This window comes from Rhinolophus ferrumequinum, chromosome 10 (assembly GCF_004115265.2).
Source record: "Rhinolophus ferrumequinum isolate MPI-CBG mRhiFer1 chromosome 10, mRhiFer1_v1.p, whole genome shotgun sequence".
In the NCBI taxonomy this organism is placed as follows: Eukaryota; Metazoa; Chordata; class Mammalia; order Chiroptera; family Rhinolophidae; genus Rhinolophus; species Rhinolophus ferrumequinum.
In genome coordinates this window covers 48,845,669-48,867,220 of record NC_046293.1, presented here as the reverse complement: position 1 = coordinate 48,867,220, position 21,552 = coordinate 48,845,669, and the positions used below count along the sequence as shown (strand labels likewise).

The following is a 21,552-nucleotide window of genomic DNA, read 5'->3' as shown; positions in this document are numbered from 1 at the left end:
CTTAGATGAGAACTTATTCCATTAGTTCTCCTGGTTCTCACGCCTTTGGACTCAGACTGGAACTATACCACAGGCTCTCCTGAGTGTCCAACTCGTCAACTGCAGATCCTGGGGTTCCTCAGCCTCCATAACTGTGTGAGCCAATTCCTTATAATAAATCACAGATAGAGAGATGATAGATAGATAGATAGATAGATAGATAGATAGATAGATAATAGAGCACATGGTTTAAATGTCTATGTCTACTTTTATATTTATATCTATCCTATTGATTCTGTTTCTCTAGAGAACCCAGACTATTAATACACACTATATAGTCAAAATACTATTTCCCAAGATTATTTAGGAGAATGCTTTGTTTTAGTCATGTTGTTCATCTGTAGTTGTCCATTTACCGTTTACATTTTTTTTTTTTTTAATTTAGGTCAGATCATATCTTCACAAAACCCTCCAGGACTTAACATCTTACTCTAAATCAAATCAGCAGTCCTTCCATGGTCTAAGCCCTGCGTGATCTGGCCTCTTTTTGCCTCTCTGACCGCATCTCCTTACCACGTGACCCCTTGCTTACCCCAGTCCAGTCACACTGGCATCCTTGCTGTTCCTTCAACATCCCATCCATAATACTTCTGTCTTAGTGCCTCTGTGCTTGCTGTTTCCCAGGTATCAGCATGGGTAAGTCCCTTATTTCCTTCAGGTTTCTGTTCAAGAGGGACCTTATCTATTTATTTCATCTGTCTTTGTAGTTACAAGGATGTTACGTTCCATGAGGGCTTTGTTCCGTTTACTGCCATATTCCCTGACTTACAACAGTACCTGGAACTTAGTAGGAACTTATATATATTTGTTGTTGAATGTGTGTTGAATTAACCTGCCTCCTATTTCTTTAAGAAAATAATATCTTCCATGTTGTAGATGTCAACGACAAGTGTCAATTTGCTAACAAATTGCCGGCATAAGGACTGACAATCTGTATTTCTGCCTCAAATGCATATGACAGTAACTGTGTAAGTACAGTATGTGATTCAGTCTTATTCATTAGAATGTTTGCCTTCAATGTACTCCTCCACAGCTCTTCTAGTAGCTGCCTTTTTCTCCTAAATTCTCTACAATGAATATGTATTGTTTTTATAATCAGAAAAAAAGCAAAAGCTATGAGGACAACAAGCTCATATGTTAAAGGGTAAGTCCTCGTCATAGAATTATTGTGATACCTTCCTCACTCCTCATTCTCCTAAGGAATCTTTCATTGACAGACTCCAGAATCAACTTTAAAAGTCTAAAAAAATGATCATGAAGCATATTTGCACCTAGAGATAACCCATCATTACTATAGTGTAAACCAGCTTATAAAAAGACAGCTATCCCAAATCATTTAACAGGGAGAATAAGGAAATAATAGAAGGCAGAAAATGTGAGGCAACTATTATGCTGGTGCTCAGGGAACTTGACAAAAGGAGACAGAAGTGTGAAGAAAAAAGGCTTGAGCTCTGACGGGGGTGAGAATGTCAATGTCTCTACCTGCATTTAAACACAGTGAAGGTGGTGGGGGTTGGAAGAGCTCTGGAAGGGAAACACTGAAGATTTAGGTGAGAGTATTGTGACTTCTAGGTTAGAGTGTTTGAAAGCCAGATACAAAACACCAAGTTCTGAAAGCAATTGAGTGATTTCTAAACTGAGGAATAATAGCTAGAAAGTTGTTTCCACCAGTTGAGAGCACAGATTTATTTTTGTACATTGAAAAGACTGGGAAATAGCCAAAGAGATCGTTAGATTAATGGAATTCACGGGGGAAAATTCTCAGCAACCCCATTGCCCAGTGGCATGTTACCATATCTGAAGGTATGTAGACAATAGAAAATGAAATAGGTGAGGGGAAGAGACAAAAGGACATTAAGTCCTAATTTGATCAAGTCTCATAGCATAAGGGAAGACTCTTAAGGGTGACAAATGTTGAAAATGGCTATGGTCCCACTGGTAACAGAGATATGTCAGAGATTTAAGGGACCCTCGTCAGCAGCACCGGAATCTGGCCAATGGGGTAGGCACATCTGAGTTAATGAGGAATACAGTTGTGAAATAAAGGGTATTTCTTTCCTAAAGTAGAGAGCTTTCCTTTGTGGAGGACATCTGGACAAAAAGTGGGTAAACAAAACTTATAGGAGCATCTTTAGCTCATCCTAAAAAGCTAAGCATGGCTCTTTAGGCCTTTGTTTTTTTCCTGCTAGGAATCAATTAACTCCAAGAAACTGAGGCAACAAATTCCAGGGACCCCTGGAATCCCCCATGGAGACTAGAGATTTCAGAAGCTTTGGAGAATCACCTCTGATATGTTATTCTACCTGTGAGTTTGCTGCAGCAGATACCTTTGGTTGTCTACCCAATAGCAATTCCCTACTCCCTCTCTTCTAACAGACCCTGAATATGTTCTAGTATTTATACTTTTCGAAGAAACAAGGGGCTGCAGGCAATGCTGGTCCCATGCCCAGTCATGGGTGTTAAAGTTTGATTATACTAACCTAATGGAGAAAAATTCACTCTTTGCCAGAGACTGGCTTAGGAAGAAGCAGTATGGGCCGTGTGGGCATGAAGGGAGGCTGGTAGGGGAGGCATCTGGGAAAAGGTTCTTAGCTCTTTGAAAGAGACACAAGGAAAAATCCATTTTTGTGTCTGTATAGTGGAGTGTGAAGATGTCATGCCTGGACCTGCTGCAGCCATTTTTTAACCAAGAGGAAAACTAACCAATGTGTTCAGGATGGAAGAGCAGAAGAAAGAACCTGAGTTCTTGGTGATGTTGTCAAGGTGCTTAATGAAATAACTCTGGGACTGTACAACCTTGGGGCTTCTTGTTATGTGAGATAATAAATTCATTAGCTCTTTCAGTCATTCTGAGTTGAGTTTTCTGTTACCTGAGTTCTACCAATTTCATTTTCTTACTCTTGAAATGAAATTTGAATGTACTAACGATAAAATCCTTACTTCAGAGTAGATGACTGAGCGATACTAAAGCCTCTCTCACTTTCACTCTGGGGGCGGTTTCCCGAACAGGGGAGAGTATGACCCTCTCAGAATGCTAAAGGGCCCAAAGTAGAGACATGGAGCTCCCATCATATTTAGGATCAATGGCAGACTTTCCCGATTCTGGCAACCCACTGCAATAGCTGAAAATGCCCATTGCCTCAGAGGATTGATAGATGGACTAAATTTAGAAACTGGTTCTTAGGCTCACGTTTGGGCTAGGTCTGCCTCTGCGTTACCTCTCGCTGTGCTCTGATACCTTCAGGATGCCCAGGCACAACAGTCAAGGATTAGCTCAGCAGATGAGAGGTGCTCAAACCTTACACATTTTAAAGAAAGGACTGGCCTTAACCGGCTCCTGGGAGAGAACCTCTGATCCCTTGGAATATCCTTCCTGATAAGAGTGTCTTTGTATAACTGAGAATTTGGGTCATTTCAGATAATTTATGATAACAATGTGATTTATGGTAAACACATGTTTTGTTTGCCTGGGGCCCTAAGCCACACGCTGTATTAGTTTGACCTCTGGAGGCCCGGAGACTGAGTTGTTATGGTCAGTCATTCAGGTGTTCCATGCCTATGTGATCGACCTTCCAAAACAACCCTGGACACCAAGGCTCAGGGGAGCTCTCTGGTTGACAATGCTTTGTACAAGTTATCACACATTGTTGCTGGGAGAATTGAGCACTGCCTGAACGGCACTGGGAAAGGACAACTGGAAGCTTGTGCCTGATTTCTTCTGGACTCTGTCCTACACCTCTTTGCCTTCACTAATTTTCATCTACATCCTTTCACTGTAATGAACCATCACCATGTGTATAACAGCTTTTCTGATTTCTGCGAGTCCTTCCAGTGAATCACTGAAACTGAGAGTGATCTAGGGGATCCCCAGCACTCCCATTACACAGAAACCTAAAATTTTGTTGGAATCTCCTATATTCTTTCTAAAGTCACATATCAACCCAATATTATACTGGGTCAATAGACCTGCTAGAAAGACTTGGGACTTGAAAGACTTGGATTCATATCATAGCTCCATGACATGGTAGTGGTGGGGAGCTGGAGAAGTCACAGATTTTCTCTAATCTGTCCTCTTTTGCCAAATGGGACAATATCTGCTCTACAACAATGGGTGATATAAAGTGTATCAGATAATGCATGTGCAAAAACTTTGAAAACTCTATGTATTTTTCTTTTTTAAGATTTTATTGGGGAAGGTGAACAGGACTTTATTGGGGAACAGTGTGTACTTCCAGGATTTTTTCCAAGTCAAGTTGTCCTTTCAATAGTAGTTGTGGAGGGCGCAGCTCAGCTCCAGGTCCAGTTGGTATTGTTAGTTGCAGGGGGCGCAGCCCACCATCCCTTGCAGGAGTTGAACCGCCAACCATGTGGTTGAGAGGACGCGCTCCAACCACCTGAGCCATCTGGGAGCTCAGTAGCAGCTCAGCTCAAGGTGCCGTGTTCAATCTTAGTTGCCCACCATCCCTTGCGGGAGTCAAGGAGTTGAACCGGCAGCCTTGTGGTTGAGAGCCCACTGGCCCATGTGGGGATCGAACCTGTAGCCTTCAGCGTTAGGAGCACCGAGCTTCTACTGCCTGAGCCACTGGGCCAGCCCTCTATGTATTTTTAATTATTAAGTATTAGAGACACTTTTTCAAACTTGACACAAAAGTGGCATATTAATAGCTAATACTGAGTGCTGAATTTGTGCTAGGTACTTTACATGAACTGGTTCATTTAATCTCCACTCTCTTGTTGGCCTCATGCTGTATCTTACCCAGAAGCTTTGGGAGGAGGAAGTTAAACAACCTTCCCAAGGCTCTATAACTGGTAAAGAGCAAAACCAGAACTCAAGCCATAGTCTTATGATTGCAGCATCAAGCAATCAACCATTTCACAATGCAATTGTATCCTTTTAAGAATCTCAGTCTCATAAATATGAAACACCTTGGAGATGTGTAGTCTGTCACCTGACAGTACCAAGAATGTCTTAGAACTATCCCTTGATTAAGGCCATTTTAGGAAATGCACCAGTTTTACCTAAGAAGGTTTTGTTCTGTTTTGTTTTTTGTTTTGTTTTGTTTTGCTTTGTGTCAGGATATCTTGGCACATTTAGGGACACACCAGTCATAAACATACAAGAGGAGGGGGATTCACTGCCCTTGCTCCCTCTCCATGCTTACCCAGTGTATTTTCAGCAGATTTTCCTTTTTACATACAACCACCACAGTCATGAATAGGGGAAAATCTCTTCTATCATCCATCAAATATGTGAAGCATTTTCTACAGCCTTCTGAAATAACTGATATCTCAGTTGTGTTTTCTTTGTGGGTCAAGATGGAGACAGTATATCATTTCATTTCAATGATTAAATGAAGAAAGAGGTTTTAGGTACAGATATGAATGCACAAGACAGAGTTGAAAGTGACAACATATTTTGCTGTCCCTGACACTTGGATACACATTTCTTGGCAGTCCAAGATGCCAGGGGCATAAGAGACTCAATAATATAGGTCAAGAAAACTTGAGTTTTCAAACACACATTTCTACCAGAGTTATAAACAAATGAATCTGAGAAGTCGGTACTTATTTAAAATGTATTATAGATGTGTTCTGAGATGTGTGCTTTGCTGCATTATGTATTCACGGTGTTGTAAGGCAGATTTCAATGCTCATGACAATGTAGCAGAAGCAGAACAGCGGTCTTTCTCAGAAAGCATTAATGCATTATTGAAAATCTGGATTATTTGATAAGCAAAATTCCTTATTAGTATGCAAGATGGTCTTTTAATCCTGTGAGCTTGTTCAGAAGGAAACAATCAGAAATGAACTGTTTCTTTTAAAGTTGAGGGTTTCAAACCCCTGCCAGGATGAGTTTTGACCAGTTTTTGTGGTAACAGAAGTAATCACTTCAGTACACATATACACCACCACGCAGAAATCCACTTTCCATATCCTCCCCTCCTGAAACAGGGCCTCGTTGGGACCCCCACCAAGAAGGCCTTGCAGTGTCCCTGGCCTCTCCTCTCCTTGCCCCGGAGCTTAACATCGCTGTCCCTGCGGTTTGAGCTTGCAAAGGCCCCGTCCCAGTTTCCTGTTTTAGATAATTACCCTGAAACTCATGCTTGCTTACTGATCACAATCTCTATGGCCTACCATTCTTTCCAGGTTACTCCCATCACTGCTCCTGGGTTGATGACCACAAAGGGGAGCCACATCGCTTGAGGGAAGGCTCCATGCAGACCCCGGGAACCAACACGTGGATTGTCCTTTAAATACCCTAAGCTGGTCTGAAAATGTTAAGCCAGTATTTGGAGGTGTTAACCCGCTGCCTTCTCAGACCACTGGTGCTCTGATAATAAAACGATTATTCTATGACCCAACTCCTGTGTCGGTCTATTGGCTGAGCAGTGCAGGCGGCATGGGCCCCGGATTCGTTTGGCCTCCGGTTTCACTCCCACATCAAACACACACGTATAAACGACACACCATACACATAAACATCGTAAAACATACATACATACCACATACAGCATATCACACACTCACCACATATGTTAATACCATACCACACACATACCTGCCCCTCTCCACTAAGCACAGATAAATATACTATACATACACACACACCATACCAAATGCACAGTCCCTCTCACACCAAGCACACTACACTGCCCCTGCCCTATTCCCCACAAATGTGATCTGGCCACTGGCTACCTCCCAACCTAATTTCCAACCCTGTCCCCTTGTTTACTGTACTTCAGCTACCCCCTCTTCCTTGCCATTTCTTGAACACACCAAGCACACTCTTGTCTTTGTTGAATTTCTCCATCCCTGGATATACATGTAGCTGACTCAGCTTTCCTCAGGGAGCCCTTCCCTGACCCCCTCTCCAGGGGAGCTGCAGATCACTCGCTCTGTGTTGTCTGCCCTTCCCCATGGCTCTTCAGATTGGCCTTAGTTATTGGTACTCTCAGTCTCAACCACAAGATGTGAATCATCCTTAGAAATCATCTAATCTAGTCTAATGCTCTTATTTTGCAGAAAACAACATGGGAACCTCAAAAGGAGAAGTGACTTGTCCCAGGTTACACGGATTATTCATTTATCCATTCAGCAAATATGTAGTCAGCTTCTTTGTGCCAGACACTATTCTAGGTACTAGGTATGAGAAGGGTACAAAAAGGGCAAGGAAACTTACATTCTATTCAGGAGGACAGGTAATAAACAAAAAAATACATAGTGTAATGTTAGGTAGTGATTAATGCTTAAAAAAAAAAAAAACGCAGGGAGGAAAAAGGAGCCAGCAGTAAGAAAGAGCCAGGAATAGTTGAGAAAATATTATCTCAAAGGCACATGGCATGTAGTCTGTTGGAAATTATCCAGATGTTGAGATATTTGTTCATTGAAGATGGTAGCCAAATGGCAGGCTAACCTATGAATGTAGAAGGTTTAGTAAAAGTTTCCTTTGGACTTGAAAAGGAGGCACAGTTTCTGAATCTAGGTCAAGGCAGGGAGACGGTAAAAGTCCCTTAAATGGCATAATGACTTTCACTGTAGCAATAACTGTAGTTAAGATAATGGTGAAATCTGGGCTGAATCCATTTATTTTGTGTATACTTTGTGATACTTTGTGTATCACGAACCATGGTAGAGTTTAAATACTCTTGTTAATGCCAATTGCTGATAGTGGCTTAAAATGACCTGAAATGCAGGAACACACAGAACCTTCCAAGAAAATAATCAATCATCTAAAAATGGGAGCAACACCATTGAAAGTTAGGAAGTCAAAGGTGGTCATGCACAAGACAAGACCCAAATCAGACTGCTCATCTAGGGATGTTGTGATCTGTAATTATTCTGGAAAGATAAAAGTCCACTGGTGCCATCCTGAGATGAGGCCAGGTAATATAAAAGCTAAGAAAGGCAGACCAGATCTGAAAAAAGAAACCAAAAAGCAATGACTCCTGAGAAAATAACCTACCAGGAGCTCAGAGACTCCTTTTATCTCCTCATGCTGGAGGTTCCTTCTAAGAGGCAGACACCAAATGGAAACATCTGAGTGTATCCGTGCATGCATGCGTGTGTGTAAAAGAGATGGAAGAGTAGACATATATTTTGGGGGAGTCCCTACTGTTTAACAGTATGTCCTGTCTGTCATGTCTGGTATAATTAACCCAACTCTTGATCTTTTTAAGGAAAGAATTCTCCTAGAAATGGAAACCTGGGCTTTTATGCTATGTTAACCTTCGGAATGAGAGCTGTTTCTCAGATCAACAGGACCGTTCACTGGAATTCTCAACAAAATAGGCCATTTGCACTTAAATAATAAGGCCCTGTTCAGTGACAAGGCTGAGTGTTTACGAATAAAGTTTCAAATCTCTAAAGTGGCTCAAACCTCTCAGCTTCAACATAAACATCTCTGGGTACAGTGTACATTTTGGGACTATATAATCCTTGTAAAATTATTTTAAGCATTGAAACGATTCCCTTTGGGGACTATGTTTGCACTCAAGCTGACAGCCCTTGACTACCACCACCCGGCTGGCTTCAACTACAGAGATGAAACAGAATTTAGAAACTTTATTGTTTGGCTTGAAGACCAAAAAAATCAGACACTTCAAGATTGAAGACAGAGGTAATTTAAGAAACATCCACAGCAGTGACTGGCCCAAGTTCTTTGAAAAGTATCTCAGAAGAAGTTTATTGTCCTTTCAAGATTCAAAATCCCTGAGAAGCAGTTGACTGGCTTTTTGGTTTAGCTGTTAGACTTGAATATAGAGATAACGCTGAAAAATACAAGGACTTGGTACTTGATAATGCAAAAAAATGCTGACATTGCAGTTAAAAAAATGCAGATCCATGGATCAATTTGGGTGTAAATAATTCTGATTTTAAAGCTGGTATAATGGCTTTGGCTAAACTGCAGATTCAGCCTCCAGATGATCACCTGGTAAAGCTTACGAGGCAATTCGCATTTCAGTTCTGGAGCCCAGACACAGGATGCGAAAGCAAATCAAACAAAAGAGGGCTTGCCTGTTGCTTTAGACAAACATGCTCTTGGTTTTGACACAAGAGATGCACTTCTTAATGAAGCTGCTCAATTTCTGCGATTGCTGCCTATCGAGGAGCTCAGAGAACTACAGACAAAAATTAATGAAGCCATAGTAGCTGTTCAGGCAATTATTGCCGATCCAAAGACAGACTGGGGAAAGTTGGAAGATGAACATTTTAGGATTTCAGCCTCTCACCTGCTTAGTACTACTGGGAACCATGTATACTCTGGCAAGTGTTGGAAATGTCACATTTTCGAGGGAGAAATCCCAGAAAATTGGCTATGTTCTAGAGATTTATCATCATTGCTTTTTCTTTAATAAAGTCTGGAAAAGGGGGAAGAGGTAAGATTCCTTTTTTGAAAGACAACAAAGCTTTCCCTAAATGTTTAGAAATTAGAATAGGAACATTTTAGAAATACTTTTTATATAGAAATCTATCTAATAACATTCTTGAAGGTCTTACTTTATATAACTTAAATATTATACTTCCTATAGCATGTAAATAATTTTTGCAAAGGACTGCCTTGGACTTGTTGATGATTTCAATTCTGTTCATTCCTATATTTGAAGACCTATATTGAACATGGTAAAATAAGAATCTAAAATGTGCAAATTTTGTGCAAAAAATGTGCAAAATATGTCATTGTTTAAATATGAAGGAAATAGAATGAAATTAAAGCTATGTTTATACCCACTTCATGGGAAAGTTCTATGTTAGGTTTTGTAATCAGCACCACAATTTTTCACAAGTTGGAGAATAACCAGAAGCCAATGAGACATTGCTGAACATAATAGACAAATATGTTACTTTCCAATAATTAAAGAAATTGAGAGTGCTATAGGGCTTGCAAAATGTTTTACTGTGAGTTCTTTTAATTCACAAAACAACCGATCCGATAGGTAGAAATATTATTATTTTCATTTTATAAATGAGAAAACTGAGACACAGAGAACCTGAGGGAATTACCCAAGGTTATATGGCAGGAAAGTGACAGAGACAAGTCTAGAATCCAAGTCTACTGACCCTAATCATGATGACCTTTCTACAACATGCTTCTCTTGCCTTGACTTCTCATATAAGTTGACATCATTTTAATTAAAAAAGTTGCTCAATACTATTGTGTAGTGATGCTAAGATGCTCAAAATGGAACTTACTTTGTCAGTAACATCACTTGAAATTTGGAAGATTCAGGATTCTGCAAGATATTGAAAAGCTACATGCAAGAGTTAGCGCTTTGAAGTTCTTTTGTGCAAATTTCCTGCAGATTATAAGGGTATGAATATTTGGTTGCTTTCCCTACTCTGATGGATCAAATTTCACTTGGGTACATCATACTGCTTTCTTACTGCTCATTTATCCTTTAAAGTAAGTAAGAGTGCTTTTGTCATTTCTTACATCTCATTTTTAAATGGAATCAGGCTGAAACTTTTTATAAGAGGGCTTGATAATTCCATCTGCTATGAAGAAGGAAGATAATTTATTTTTACCATTAGAAACTTTCAACAGATGAACAGGCTAATTTTCTTGATTTACAAAAGGCTCATTCAAATAAATTAAAAGGTGAGCAAACCAATAGAAAAATGGGCAAAAGATACTATCATGAATCTTATAATACAAAAACACAAATGACCAATAAATATGTGAAGGATACTTATGATAAAAGAAATAAATAGCAAAATAATGAGATATCTATTAACTTGGAAAAACAAAAGTTGGACAGTACTCACTACTGGTGAAGGTATAAGGGAAAAAAGGCTCTTGTATCCTATTGATGGAAGTGTAAATTTGAATACCTTTGTGGAGGGCAATTTGTCATTATCTACAAAAATTTTAATTGTATATATTCTTTGAATGAGCAATCCCATTACATGGCTTTTACTCTGTGGATATATTGATAGAAGTTCACCTAGATCTATAGACATCAAACTACACTAATTACAGCATTATTTGTAATGGAAAAAAAAACCAAAACTACAAACAACCAATACCTATCAGTAGGGAATTAGTGTAGTAAAAGAAAGGTAACTCCATAAATGTAAATATTGGTGCCTAAAAGATAATGTAAATCTGTATATGGAACAGTTTTCAATATTTGGTAGTAAGTAAAAAAAAAAAATAAGGAGGTAATATAGTATGATCCCTATTCCTAAAGATTAAAAAGGAGAAAAATAAATTTAAAATACACACATACACACGTACATGAATATATGAATATATGTATTCTTTTGTGTTATAGATGAATCACAGGATACTATTAAATAGCAGTTACCTTTGAAGTGAAAGGTTGGATGGGAAGGAGTCAATTTAGGAGGGGAGAGTGGCTTTTAATTTCCATTTTGTATGGTTTTCGCCTTGTTTGAATTTCCTATTTTCTAACCAGATACATGTAATATTTTCTGCTTGCTTTAAGTGTTAATAAGGGATGTCTTCCCTACCTTTTAATGAATTGAAAAATAAAAAAGGATAAAGGAGGAAGGAAGGGAGGATATGGAAAACAAACACATAAACAGTCCTAACTATAAGGTAAATTCAAAGTATGTCCTGTCCTAATGTAATAGAGGTCTTGCATTTTCTAAATCTCCGTTTTATTCTTTGGTGTGGCACAAAATGCTCATGTTACAGAATACATCCTCGAGCATCTGAAGATGCTCTCATATGTGGATTGATTATTCACATCATGAAGCACGTTGCTGGAAATTATATCTTAAAAGTCACCACTACGATTTCTTCTCTCCCTTTCCTGATGTAAGATACCTGCTGTGATGCATCTTATGCTTGTACTGTGATATTGATCTTCAAGGAGCTGTGATGTACTTAATATGCAACAGGATTTTATTAGTGCACATTCTGAGCCATAATGAAGACTCCTTCCTTGACCAAATTCTAGTCGGGCTCCTCTAAGCTTTCTTCTCGACTAGACCTCAACTTTGGCCTATAAAAACTGCAGACTCTCAGCACAAACGATTTCATCCACTCATGCCCTGCTTGAACAAACACTAGCACAATTTCTAACAGCTCAAGGCTGCACTCCTAGGGTGACTCCACCCCTCTGAAAGCACCTGCCTGAAAAAGGGTAATGCTTCCAGGAGAATTTACTGGGTTTTTTTTTTTTTCTAGGCCAGAATCTGGTGATAGGCAGATAGGCCCCTGAACCCCCTCTTTGAACAGGTATTTTAGAAAGCTTGCAATTATAAATCCTTTCTCTACCTTTGATAATGTAATGCTACCACACAAAACGGTTGTTTTTTTGGTTTGTTTGTTTTTGTTTTCAAAGACCTGGGAGTCTGTGAAATGCAATCATTCAGGAATATAACTCCCCCACGGTCCTGTGGGAGGATCAGCGCCTAACTTTGGTGGGTACCTTGCTTTAACTTGCACCACCGCCTCCCGTCGTAAAGATAGGAGACATTTGTTTCTCTTCTGGCTAAGCACCAATTAACAAACCCAGATCATTTTGTCACATGGATCAACCCCCTTAACACCCGTTAGTCCTTTCCCTTAGCATATCTCAGCCTTTAAAAAGTCTCCTGCCTTTTGTTTCGGCAGAGTTCAGTTCAGTTCACGCTGGACTCTCTTCCCTCTTGCAGTAATTCATTATTGAATAACATCTGTCCTTCCCGCTTTAATGTTTGGCTTTGTTTATCTTTAACAGCAGGTCTCAGTAAATATCAGGTTATTAGGTCTGAACCCAGAACTCCCACAGTCATTCTTCCAAATCTCACTGGAATGATGGACTCCCCTCCCCTCCCACCAGTCCATTCCTATAATAAAACTTCAGCCATTATTACTGAACTGAAAATTACACAACTGCTTTTGGTCCCATCATCTATTCATTTTATTTCTGTTGTTTCAGGGCCCCATATAAGGAATGCCGCATCAGGGCATCGATCAGAGCAAATACTTTTAAGACAGGGATAGAGTCGTCTTTTGCCTTTTAGTGCAATCCCTGCTACAGAAATCATGGACATTAAGGTACTTGGAAATGTGCTTGCTGATATCATGTTGCCTTATATAGTTTAGCTGATCAAGGGTTGAATTGCAGAACTTGTTGTGCAGATTTATAAACATGGGAAAATAGTCAGCAAATACGATTTGTGTCTCAGTGATTTAAATTAACTTTGTATTATTTTATGGAACTACATGTATGGAAAGTATTCTTTAGATCCTCCTTTATAAGAAAGAGAGGGAATTACTTTTTAAACTGCATTTTTCAGCTTTAAATATGAAAATTTTAAACATAAATAGAATAGTATATTGAACTGCTGTCTACCCACCAGTATTACAAGATTACAGTATTGTCACATTTCTTTCATTCCGCCCCCGAATGTACTACATTTCCCACCTGAATACTACTATATTTCTAATGATGATAATTAATAAAAAGAACTTCTAACTTAAATTGCACAGATGTTGATTTTGCACCAGCTGGGTGTTGGTTCTCCTTTGGCAGTAACGTTGTTATGCAATTTTAAGAGGATGTTATTTGCTAGCCTCAGGAGGTCATGATTTTAGTTTTATTCTAGTAACAGTGATGCATTTGGGCGGAATCATGTGGAGTATCCTCTCCAGTGTCCCTTCTAACTGACAGCACAGTTTCCGAGGTACTTAGGTGGGGTTTAGATAGGACTTACAACAAGTTCAATGGCCAAACTGACTTCACTGTCAGAGGAAGCCTGCCCCTTAGCCTAAAGACCTTATATAGACCATTCACTTCAACAAGCTTCTAGGACATAAGACCAGTTTAATAATTTTCTGCTTAAACCAGAGAGACACTAAGATTCTGAGAGGAAGATAAGGAAGGCTGTTGCCTTGCTTTGGTTAAAGAGGGCATTTGGGGGTATTTTAAGGAGAAGGATCTGGGGATGTATCTGCTCAGCACAAGGAGTGGAATACTTAGAGGAGAGTTTCACATAGTTTGCTTTGCCATGGCAACAAGTAATAGTGGCTTGCATTTTTATTGGATGGGTCATCTTTTAAGTAAGTGACAGGTACTGGGGTGTCCCAATTCATAGAATAAGGACATAGGCCCTCAATTATAAAAGTAATTCATATTTATAAATACCATCAAGATGCCTTCAGTTAAAAAAAAAAAAGTTCTTGGAAGATGACCATTCTATGCTAAAGACTGAGCATAACAAATATGATTGTTATAATAAAATATAATGTATATCTTGATCTAAAATATAAGTAATGTGTGTGATTGCTGTGATGTGTCCCAATTCATCACAAATAGTTAACTGTTAATGTAACTAGCAATTAATACAAACTTTTACCCTGATGTGGCAGTTTTGCATCTATAAACACAATCAAACTAGACAGCTGTAATAATATGTTATTTTAACCTTTTGAATTTGTAATCTGCTCACTGGCATCAAAATTTTTATCCGACTCATAAAACATATTGACAATCATAAACAATTTCCCACGATAACATCTAAGACATAAAAACAGTTGGGATGAAGAATATAACATTGTTAAATAATCTTATTTGATTTTCCTGTTTATCCTTCCCAAAAGCTTTTTACAGAAAACTTAGGTAAAATACATAAAGTGACATTTTTATTTCATTGTATACCTTATTAACTCTTAGTCTTTAAAAACAAAAACCTCACTAATTAAAAAAAACAAAACATATATATATATATATCCAAACAAAAGTATTTGTACTCGTATAACTCAGTGATTCTCAGTTCACTATTTGTGAAGAGTGGAATCTTATCTTGAAGTGAAATTTTATTTGAAAATCCAATATATAAAAGTGAATAATATGAAACTGCTCTGGTTGAAAAAGGGCACAGGGAGCTCAAAGCCCTACCTATGAAGTTTCTCCTTAAAGGGAAAATTTTAGATTTTCTGCCAAGCATAGTCTGAAAACCACTGCTTTCTCCCATCATAAGGAAATTTGTTCTTCACTGGACACCAAGCAAGTCCAATCAGTGTACAGGCTACTGTTGAAGATGGTTGTAATGGACAGGCCATGTTCCACGCCTGTGAGGTGCACTGCCCCCTGCTGGGATTCTTCAGGGTTCCTGCCAGACACATTGTCCCTTTCTCCTTCTATATAATACCTTGTGATTCTGCCACACTGTTGGACTAGGGATAGGAACCTGATCTAAGGACAGCTGTCTATAGGCGGCCCAGTGACATTTAAGTAAACTAGCATCAGAATTCTGCCCAAGGGGAACTCCATTCTGGAGGGTCACTCTTTGACCTAACATGTTTCCCCGAAAATAAGACCTAGCTGGACCATCAGCTCTAATGTGTCTTTTGGAGCAAAAAATAATATAAGACCGGGTATTATATTATATTATGTTATGATATATTATATTATATAAGACCGGGTCTTATAGTAAAATAAGACTGAGTCTTATATTAATTTTTGCTCCAAAAGACACCTTAGAACTGATGGTCCAGCTAGGTCTTATTTTCGGGGAAACAAGGTATCACTGCCTGTGGAGATTTTGAACTTGAGATGTACAGAGAGGAATATAGAAAGGAGATACACAGAAAGAAGGCAGACAACAGAAGGTTTGAAGCCAAGAGAATTAGTTAGTTTGTTATGGCAGGAGCAGTGAAAGAAAAGGAGAGGGCAGCTAAGTCATAATGATGGCAGAGCACTGGAGAAGGGAGCACTGGATGCCTGTTTCAGAGTTCCCTTGCCAGATCAGTGAGACTACTCACACGCCAATAAGGAAATTCTGCGATGGCCCTTGCACTTCCTCACTTTTCCATGTACCCTTATAAAAATCTCTATTCTACAAGGTTACTTAAGCACTCTCTGTTGTTTTCAATTTTGAAATGACCAACTAACCCCCGTGCATAATTTTCTTTTCTTTTCTTGTGAAAAGAAAAGGTTTTAATAAAACATTAATCAGATCTTTTTTCCAATAGTATTTTTAGAGTTATTTTAAAATTCACATACAGTAAAATTCTCGTTTTTGGTGTATAGTTAAAGCATTTTGACAAATGCTTAGAGTTATGTAATCGTCACCACAATCAAGGTACATCACCCTAAAACATTGCCCAGTTCTCCCACTTTCTTCACCCTACCCCTAATCCCCAGATATTAATCTGTTCTCCAACCTTATAGTTGTACCTTTCCCAGAATGTCATATAAACAGCTATGAGTCAGACTTCTTTCACTTAGCATATTGCACGTGAAATTCATTTATGCTGTTGTATGTATTGATAGTTTGTTCCTTTTTCCTGCTGAGTACTAGTCCATTTTACGGGTGAACCCTGTAGAGTTATGCAGTTGAAGGACATTGAGCTGTTTCCAGATGTTGATAATTATGAATAAAGCAGCTACAAACATTCAGGCACAGATGTCTGTGTGAAATAAATTTTTCTTTCTCTTGTCTTAGGAGTGGAATTGCTCAACATCATTAATAATTAGAGAAATACAAATTAAAACCACAATGAGCTACCACATCTATCATAATGACTAAAGTAATGCATAATTTTCCAACTTTACCAAACATATAATTCAACTCAGGAGATAATCACATGAAACCAAGTTTAGACACCGGATTTGTCTCTATCTCAAGACCAAGAATATCAAATGTGTGGGATGTTCTCTTCCAGTTCCCACACCTGTACCCTTGGCAGACATCAGTAAGTGAACATGAACCTTTATGTTACTGCTGAAACATGAATCAATTTCAGAAATTTTGTCAAACCTCTCACAGGCAGTTTACCAATCCATATTGTTGATACTAGCCTTGAAATCTATTTACTGCTCCACTTCAGTATTTTGAATGGAATCATCTTTCTTTTGCTGTTGAGCACAGTATTTGGGAAGATCCATGATTTTCAACGTTTCCCTGAAGGCTCCAGCTAAGGTACATTAAGGATTGTCTCTGGGGGAAGGAGAGTGAGGCCCAGAGAAAGGCTGAGCAACTGGAATCCAGATAGAAGTGGAAAACGTCCATTTTTATCTGCTATATGTATAGAAGTTCCTGGTAAAATTTTATTTGAGGAAATATCTCTACAACTAAGAAAAAAATTGAAATCACTAAATTATTGTATCATCAGCATTTGGGTCATAGTGTTCATAGCAGTGAATTATTTCATAGATTGATCTGACTGAAACTGTCAACTGACATAATCAGCCAACTATTTAAACTTCTCATTTCAAGATCTAAATCTGTATAACATTTCTAAGTATTCTTTTCAGGGTTGTTGTTATTATTATTATTATTATTATTATTATTATTCACGAAGTACACTTTCATACATGAATGGTACCAAGATCTTCCATATGGCATTTAAAAGCTTGGTCTCTTTCTAAGCATTAATGAAACATAAAAAGGTATCAAGATGCAAAAATGTACATCGACTCTCTCAATAATTGATAGATCTAGTAGAAAAATCAATAAACACAGTTGACTCTTGAACAATGTGGGGATTAGGAGTGCCGACCCCTGTGTAGTGGAAAAGGTGCATATAAGTTGACTCCCCCACAACTCAAGTTGTCTGTTGGTATCTGCTAGGGATTGGTATCAGGAACCCTGTGGAGACCAAAATCCCCGGATGCACAAGTCCCCTATATAAAATGGCGTAGATCAAGGCGTACAGTCAGCCCTCTGCATCTGTGGACTCCTAACCACTGATCAAAAACAGTAGTTATTTATTGAATGCATGTATAAGTGGACCCATGTATGCCAGATGGGTATTAGACTTATTACTCAGTAACAAGTGATCACTTTGTAAGGTATATAAAAAGTCTAATCACTATATTGTACACCTGAAACTAATATGATATTGTATGTCAACTGTAATTGAAAAAAAAAAATACACCGATGCAGTTCAAACCCATGTTGTTCAAGGGTATATAGAAAACTTGAACAACACTGTCAACCAATTTGATCTAATTGTAACTTACAGAACATGTCATCCAACAACAGCAGAATATATATTCTTTTCAGATGAACATGGAACGTTTACCAAGATAAACAATATTCTGAGCAATTTATGTTTAAATAAATTTAGAAGGATTTAAGTCTCTCAAAATATGATCTCTTACCATAACAAAAAAAAAGGTTTTTACCAAAAAATTCACAGCTAATATCATCTAATAATGAAAGACTGGCTGACTGTTTTCCCTATAAGATTAAAAACAAGGCACGGATATCCATGCTCACTGCTTCTATTCAACATTGTACTAGAGGTATGAATAATGCAGTAAGAAAAGAAAAAGAAACAAAAGACATTTCTGGGAAAAGAATTGGAAAGGAAAAAACACAACTGTCTTTATTTGCAGATGACGGTCTATGTAGAAAATCTTATGTAATCTGTTAAAAAACAACTAGAACTAAAAACTCAGTTTAGTGAAGTTGTAGAATACAAGACCAAAACACAAAAGTCAATTGAATTCTACATAGTAACCATAAGCAATGAGAAATTAAAGTTAAAAATACAATTCCTTTTATAGTAATACCAAAAAATATGAATTATGTAGGGACAAATCTAATTAAAGATGTGTAAAACCTGTACACCAAAGGCTACAAAACACTGCTGAGAAAAATTAAAGACCTAAATAGCTGGAGAGATATACTATGTTTATGGATCAGAAAACTCAATATTAGTAAGATGTCAAATTCATCTACAGATTCAACACAGTCTCAATTAAAATCCAAGCAGGGTTTTTCTGTCAAAATTGACAAGCTGATTCTAAACTTCATATGGAAATGAAAAGGACCAAGCTAAACAACTTAGAAAAAAACAGAAGTAAAGGACCAACACTACCTCTTATTAAGGCATATTATGAAGTTACTGTAATCAAAACAGCATGGAATTTCCATCAAGATAGACAAATAGATCAATAAAACAGAATATTGAGTCCAGAGAGTCCAGACCCACACACATATGGTCAATTAATTTTTTACAAAGGTACAAAAACAATTTACTAGATAAAGGGTAGTCTTTTCAACAAATAGTAATGGAAAAATTTGCAATCTATATGCGAAGAAAAAGAACAACAACAACAAAGAACCTCATTGCATACCTTGCACAGGGCACAAAAATTAACAACAACAAAAATGAATCACTGACCTAAATGTTAAATCTAAAATTATAAAACTTTCTAAAAGACAACATAGGAGAAATCCTTTGTGAACTTGAGTTAGGCAAAGATTTCTCAAGTACAATACCAAACATACAATCCATAGAAAACTTGATGAATTGAACTTTACCCAAATCAAGAATAGCTGCTATTTAAAAGACATTGTTTCGTTTTGTTTTGTTTGACTGAAAAGTCAAGCCAACGATTGGGAAAAAGTATTTGCAAATTATCTATCTGATAAAGAATCTGTATCCAGAATACATAAAGGACTCCTAAAAATCAATAATAAAACAAATGGTGCAATTTTTTAAAAGGCAGGAAAAAGATTTGGACAAGCACATTACCAAAAATGATATACGGATGGTAAATAAGGACATAAAATGTTGTTTAACATCATTAACCATTAGTGAAATGCAAGTTAAAGTTACAGTGCAATATCACCACACCCTATTAGAATATCTGGTGGACTTATTATAGAATTTTGGTGCATTGTTTTGTTGATTTTAATAAAAGTATGTGTATCTTAACCATAGATCAAATAGGACTTTTAAAGGGCAACATTTTTACAATCTTTGCTCTCCATAGATAATATAAAAAGTTAAGAATCTTTATTTGACTTCTGTATGGATACAATCCAACTATGCCTGGACAGACTTGGATATACATGAGGCTGTATTTATACTCCATTTAGGAGGTTCCATTCTAAAGCTCAAATCATGGTGTCATACATTATAGAATAATTTTTAGTGTTCAGATACATGAAAAATATTTTTTTACCTAATGAAAGTTATAGGAAAGTTTTTTCTTTGACCGCTAATTGCAAATGAATATGAATCTCTGCAATGTGACTGCTATCAAAGATAGAGCTTTGTTTTGTGGAAAATTAACTAACTTCATATTTGGTCAAATAATCTACACTATGACATCACTGTGTAATTATCCTGGAAAGTAGGATATCTCAGTCAATAAATGTTAAATTCTTCATTCTAATCTAAGAACCTCATTTCTGCTTTCTGCTTCCCACCTTGTGTTATACTTCCCATGAAACTCAGATGTCCCTGACTCTAATGAGAAAATGACAAAAGAAAATGAGCATACGAGATCTGACAATTCTAAGTTCTAAGTTCGCGAACTTGTTGCACAGATGTTGCTAACCATTTTTGATATCAGAGGGATTATTCATTATGAATTTGTACCAACTGGACAAACACTTAACCAAATTTACTATTTGGAAGTGCTGAAAAGGCTGCGTGAAAAAGTTAGATGAAAATGACTTGAACTTTTCGCCAACAATTCATGGCCCTTGCATCATGACAATGTACCAGCTCCCACAGCACTGCCTTTGAAGAAGTTTTTAGACAGTAAACATATAACTGTATTGGAACACCATCCTACTCACCTGATCTGGCCCCCAATGATTTCTTTCTTTACCCGAAGATAAAGGAAATATTGAAAGGAAGACATTTTGATGACATTCAGGACATTAAGGGTAATACGACAACAGCCCTGATGGCCATTCCAGAAAAAGAGTTCCAAAATTGCTTTGAAGGGTGGATTAGGTGCTGGCATCGGTGCATAGCTTCCCAAGGGGAGTACTTCGAAGCTGACCATAGTGATATTCAACAATGAGGTATGGAGCACTTTTTCTAGGATGAGACCGTGAACTTAATTGTCTGACCAACATAAAGTATTTATTTTTGATGTAGGGGATTATAATGTCCAGGAGGTCAGTGACTAATTCTTTTGTGACTTCTCAAAATTGGACAGGACATTGCAGAGCTCTTAATAAACCTTTAGTCATAGAACAAGTTTTTGACAAGATTTATACTGTACCACCAAGCTCTGTAAGTGGGAATGAGATAAACTTGTAAATCACTTATCATCCAAGCGCCAAGGATTGTACCTGTCTCCAAGTTCTCATTTTCCAGATTTGAAGGACTTAACTACAGCCTACAGAAAAGCTGCTCAATGCCTTAGGGAAATGCTCATTTTCTAAAGAAGAATGGTAGTTGTTGAGAGCAGAGGTTGCAAGGAGAGAGGCTCCATCAATCTAGTTTCCTATGCTGTATATCTTGACTAAGAGATTAAGCAGTTGCAAAATGTTTAGTGGCCTTCTACCATTGAGGACATAAGGGAAGCATTTGTTTTTCATGCTTAACAAAATATAGTTTGAGCAATTATGATGTAAGCCACACCTTGACACGGTGAAATACCAAGTTCTGGATCCAAGTGTGTGTGACTGGCTTTCTGCCCATTGTCAGTGAAACATCAGTTCAAATTACAAGTGAAGTAAATTTTCTGCAGTGTAAACATCGAAGCAAGTGGCAAATTGAAGCCATGGTGCTTGAAAAAAAGGCAAGAGTGTGTCACTAGATTGTATATTTTTCTTCAATAGAATGCTTATTAGCCCAAG

General features: G+C 37.8%; 1 protein-coding gene and 1 pseudogene across 1 annotated transcript in view; one reads left to right on the top strand and one right to left on the bottom strand.

Moving 5' to 3' along the window:
* The window catches only part of PCED1B (PC-esterase domain containing 1B), a 214,127-nt gene that overhangs the window by 68,069 nt on the left and 124,506 nt on the right, over window positions 1–21,552 (bottom strand).
* LOC117028795 (RNA transcription, translation and transport factor protein-like) overlaps window positions 8,520–21,552 on the top strand; it is a 49,959-nt pseudogene continuing 36,926 nt past the window's right edge.